The sequence below is a fragment of the Lycium barbarum genome, chromosome 7 (assembly GCF_019175385.1).
Source record: "Lycium barbarum isolate Lr01 chromosome 7, ASM1917538v2, whole genome shotgun sequence".
NCBI lineage: Eukaryota > Viridiplantae > Streptophyta > Magnoliopsida > Solanales > Solanaceae > Lycium > Lycium barbarum.
In genome coordinates, this window is record NC_083343.1 from 117686867 (window position 1) to 117693030 (window position 6164).

Genomic DNA, 6164 nt, shown 5'->3' on the forward strand with positions numbered 1-6164 from the left:
ATCTTTACCTTAAATATCACGTTGATCGTACCCAGGGCGCTAGTTGCTCACGCGAAGTCCCGATCCTTTTCTCCCAAATGTGCTTTGACTGGTTGCTCAAGAATTCCTGCAGGTGCCCCTTTGCAATAAATCTGCTATCTCGTAGCGTAGGTGTTTATAGTCCTCAGTCTAACGTCCCGAAAGGGTGTAAAACTCACATTACAACTCTACGTCGCACCTATTCGGGTTAGACCACGTTGCTACTGGAAGCCTTGCTTCCTTAATCTTTTTCATTTCCATGACCAATTCACCAACTTCCATATTGAAGTTATACGACGCCAACCTCGAAGGGCCCGGGTCATTCAATGACTTTCTTTGCGCCACCTCCCTAGCTTTCTTGGGTTGGCCCTGGTCATATCGTGGTCTACGGTTTCCCGCTTCACCCTATTGGAGGGAGACGTGCCGCGTATGTGTCGTCCTAATCATTCGGGTTCCTTTGCCTAGCAGAAAGGACATTCATAGGTCTCTCCTATGTCTTACTTCTTATTTCAATCCGGGCCTCGATTCTGAGGTGATCCTCTATCCTCATTTTAACTGTGTACCTGTTGTTCACCTCATTCCAGGACTTGTCCAGGAACTCCCTCAGGCTTTTTTTTCAATTTTCTCGACGCATCTGATCTGCTGACATTGAAACCATCTGTGAATGCCGCTGTGGCCTAGTCCTTAGGTCTCAGTCAAAGAATTTATAAGTTTGTCCATGCCCTCCCTCATCGCGCTGTTTGATTCCAAGACCACAGTTAAAGTTACTTCCAAAGGGGGGGTTCTCCGCTTTGTACATCCCCTATACCCTAGAATGAGGGCGTTTTTCCTTTTTACAAAATAACATCCTCTAGAAAGCCTCTCCCTGCTATCCGCTGAATGATTAGGATAATCTTTCCTCGTCGGGATCTTGTCATGGACCTCCTCCAGGGGTGGTGCTATCTCCACTCTCTCTTCTTGCTCACCTAACTCCAGGTTGCGTTCCTTGTTAAAGTTCTGTTGTTCCCTTGGTCGGGAGCCCTGCGGGTCTCCTACTCCGACTAGAGCACTTTTACCAGACTCGCTGCTAGCTACTTCAGGCATGATCAGGCGTTTCTTTTTAACAGAACAGTGCCAAATCCAAGCTAGTTTTTTAAGATCTTTTGCTTTTGGATCAGGGCGGCACCACAACTGTTTATCCCCACAGACGGCGTCGAACTGTTTTTCGGTGAAACAGACATAATAAGAAAATTAATTAGAGATTTGTTTTTATAGGGTCTGAAGACAAGTGGATCGTATCCAATTCCTAGCTCTATTATGAGCCCGATTCGGAGTAATAGTGAGTACGGGTTATGCACAAATAAGCTACAAAGATAGGTAAATAATGATTCAAGAAGCTCAAAATGAGTAATACTAAGCTTGTGTTTATTCCCTTCTTGAGAGAGAAAAGTAAAGGTTACAAGAGTGTGAGCAAGAAGATGGCTTCTTTCTACCCTAAGCTATCTTTATATAAGCCAAGTTAAAAAAATATAAACCCTAAAGTAGAAGTGATGTGATCTCTCTGCGGCCTCAACGTGCCGCACTCTGATAGAGTTCTATGGACATGACATGAGTTGGTAGGAGTGAGAAATAGCTGGATGGATTCCCCGGACTTATCGAGCATCCGGTCTCATAAGCTAACCCCGGGTGCACCTTTCACCCAATACAATAGTCACACGATAAGCCAAGCTTAATATTGATTGATTTCGATAATAACAAACAACTTAAAGAAGGAACAATGAACATGTCCAACTTTGAAACAAGTTAATTTGATGTAGTAAATGAATTTTTATACCGGTGACTAGAATTGGAACTATATGGAGGCCTTATTATCAAGTAGTATTAATTAATTAAGTTACGCATAAGAGTGATCCACATGTGATTAGGCAAAATTTCTGAAGAGTTTTAATCTATTTTCAGTTAAGCAAAGCTTGATTCGGACAATGCATAATTATTGGAGAATATTGATATGATAAAAAGCAACACAATACTGGAATATGAATGCTAGCCAAGTGATGAATGAAAAAAATACAAAAAGGGAATGAAACGGGACAGAGAGATGGAAAATCGTTAAGTGTTTTCCATTTTTGTTTTGTGCTTTTTTTTTTCTTTTTCTTTCGGGTTGATGAGAATCTGCCGTACAGCCGAGGAAATGATTAATAAATGGCTGGTGGGCGTTCGATTCGGTACGGTATTTTCAATGTCAGTTTCAGTAATTTGATAATCGTAATAAAAAGTACATATCAATATCGAATTTTTAAAGTTCGGTCCGGTACATTAACCAAACTTCGATACGATAAATTTCGGTACGATAATTATGTATTGAAGGAAAAAGATAAGATATGTTCATAATTTGTCCAACATTTGACACGTTAGCTTTTAGAGAAATCACATAGAGGTTAGATCTCCACTCTCAAGCCCTAACATTATGAATTTGGCGCCACAGATCAACCAAAACATCCAAATCACTGGTTAATATTACCCATATATATGGTTAGGGATGGGCGTTCGGTATTAGGTTCGATATTTTCAAAGTTCGATTTTGATAATTCAGTAAGTGATAATTGAAAGTAAATATCGGGTATAAATCAAATTAAAATTTGATATGATAAATTTTAATTCGGCTCGATAATTTGATATTAGGTGATTTATACATGTTATCGGGTCTATTGGTGGACTAAAGAAACCAATGCACAATGGAAGAAAAAATGATAAAAGTAGTTGCGTATGTTTGGGGTTAATCTAAAATAATTCTTTAAATATGGATATGAATTTACTGTTTACACAAACCTTACGTATATCTTGTTCATACTGGTAGGGGGTAATTTTACCTTCTGGCTCAATTCTTACGGTCGCCAACACAATTTCTTTTACTAGCTTTTTATAGGTAGGTCCAATAAAGGGTAACTCATTATAAAGTGAAAAAGAGCTCTTCTTAATCAATGAGATACCCTTCCTTCTGAGATACTATTCACTTGTGTTTTTAAAGGCCCAAGCATGAGGCAAGACGTTATACTTGATATCGGGCGAGACTTAAGCCTTGAGGCGCTGGTTGTAAGCCTTATGGATCTTTATTTATTACTAATAGTTTATATAATATAAATAATAAAAAAAGATAAAAATGACATAGAAAATATAAAAATTCAAGAAAACATAAAATAAGTGAAATATATGTAGAACATTTCATCTTAAAATGCTAATAAGAATCAACAATTAACGAAAACCTAACCAGAATTGTTTCATGTAAAGGAAATTAATGAGATTTTGGGGAAAAAAATGAGTAGAAATTTATAAATTACCTTGAAAGAGCAAAAGAAACTTGAAATGGAAAAAGAAAAAAAAAAGCGAAGAAGGGATCTATAATTACAAGTGTCGAACCTGTACAAGTGATGATCTATAAAGCATTTTTTCTTTATAATTTTCAAATTGATCATTTTTTCAGTTACCCAGTAGAAAACGAAGAAAAAGAATAAAAATTTGGGTTAAGGATACAAAAAACTTTTGAGATTTAAGTTTTTAAACATTTTAAATTTAATAAAGTAAATTTTTTATATTTTTTGGTATTAAATTAAAGATTTATTTAGCAATTTAGACTCTAATTTGAGGTTTTCTGGCTTACCCTAAAGCAAAAACTAGCCCAACGCCTAAGCATCCACCCAGAACAATAGGTTTATGCCTCGCGGTACTTTCGCCTCCCCAAATCGTCATGGTGCTTTTGTACTACGTCTCGCCCTAAAACTCACCCCAAACACATTTTAAACCACTGCTATTCACAATTCTTTTAACATTATATGTGGAACTAAGGCTAGTTTCAAAATCAAATATGACTTACGATATTAGGCGTAATATATTATACTTATGCATTATTGTCATACAATGCATCGTTATTGAATTGGTTTGCCTTGAAATCTTATAGATGATGACGGCGATGATAATAATACTAATTATGGTAACAGTAGTTTTATGTATAAGGAGTTTAACTTTTATGTAGTTATAGAGTAAAATATTTCTCATAATATCTAGTCGATCACTTGAAAATTGAAATATGATCGTAAGCAGGGACGACTCAATATCATTGGTGGCCTAAAACCAAGCTTTAATAAGATGAGAAGCCTTAGTTCTTTTTCAAGATTTTTTTTTATATGAATTCTATTTTTCTAGATTTTTTAGATGCAAAATTATGAATGTTTGTTCTATAATCGATCTCTCCTATATAATAATGTTATCTAAATTGATAATGAATTAATAGTCAAAAACACACTTAAACTATCATTTTTTCGCGAGTTTCATACCTCAACTATCCATTGTACAGTTTACCTACCTAAATTATCACTTCTTTTGTATTAAGACACACCTCAATGTTGAGTTGTGCAGATATTTAAAAACAATAGACAACAAGAGTGTAAAGGCCAACTCAGCATCGAGGCGTGTTTTAATACAAAATGAATGATAGTTTAGGTAGGTAAACAAATAATGGATAGCTGGGGTATGAGACTAGTGAAAAATGTAATAATTTAGGTGTGCTTTTTATCATTAACTCATTAATAATATACCTGGTCTATTCAATCTCTCTTGACACATTTTATATGAATCTTTTTACCTTTCCACTAAAAAGTAATTTTTTTTATAAACTTATAATTTTTGAAAAATGGGGCCTCCAAATTTGGGGCCTAAAGCGTCTGTTTCACTTGCTTCACGTTTAGGCCAGCATTGATCATAAGTATGATTTTATATAGTCGTTGAATTAATAGTGGTTTATATATATATATATATATATATTGAGTAATTCTATTGATACAAAAGAAAATAAAATAACTATGTTTCATAATATTCTTAACGTGAGTGACTGTACAAGAAATTTACTCCTTTTTGGGCTGTGATGTGACTTTACAAATGGCCGTGGAAAAAATTAACAAATGCCATACGAGTACCTGTCTTCGCGGCAGTCGGTGGACAAAAGTCTAAACTCCAAAGAAAACAATCAATGGGGGAGAAAATGACAAAATTAGTTGGTTATGTTTGGGGTTGATCAACTAAAATAGATACTTAAATACGTGTTTGAATAATTTTAGTCCTTTATATTTATCAAAAATGAAAATTGTTGTTCTCATCATATTTTGAACACTAGCTGGGGAAGCGCCCCGTGCCGGCTCATTGCTTAAATTAATAAATTTTTTGATGAACTCAAGATATTGTTTTCCCAAGTACTTTTTCCCTCCCAAAAAAAAACTCATTTTTTCATATGTAAAAATAATTTATCTTCAAAATTCTTGTTTTATCTTTAATGAGATGATTTATAGCCGTATAAATATGTATAACATGTATGAAATTTTATTTTCCAAATTCTACATAAACCAGTAAAAGTTTTCATGCATAGCCTGAATTTAATTATTTTAAAAAATCAACATGCAAATTAACAAATGTAATTTGATGTGATATGTTACGGTTAAGCACATAAGTTAGGTTAGCTTTTTACTAAACTATATACTCAGCTCGCGGAAGAAATTTTGCAACAAAAAATAAAAGCGCCGATTATTCTTCTTTTTATTTCAATATGTTTTCTATTACATGGTATATATTGGTTAACAAATATAAACCACATTATAAATCACATTAGCAAAACGTGGCAATCACATATATATGCACTCAAGCAGCGATGTATTGGATAATCCCGGAATAATTTTAGCTAACTATCAAACGACCACTTACAGTTAAGCATATAAGTTAGGTTAGCTTTTTACTAAACTATATACTCAGCTCGCGGAAGAAATTTTGCAACAAAAAAAGAAAAGCCCCGATTATTCTTCTTTTTATTTCAATATGTTTTCTATTACATGGTATATATTGGTTAACAAATATAAACCACATTATAAATCACATTAGCAAAACGTGGCAATCACATATATATGCACTCAAGCAACGATGTATTGGTGTCCAATTAACTGGGCTTCTTGTCCTCAAAAAGATGGATTGGTCCCACAAAGAACAAAAGTGACTTCACAACCTTATTATAACAAATCAGTTATAATAATTGCACAAAATCAAACAAATCACAATAACTTGTAAAATTTATGATAATTTGTTAAAATTCGAAAGATAAACACAAAATGAACGGAAAAGACAATAAT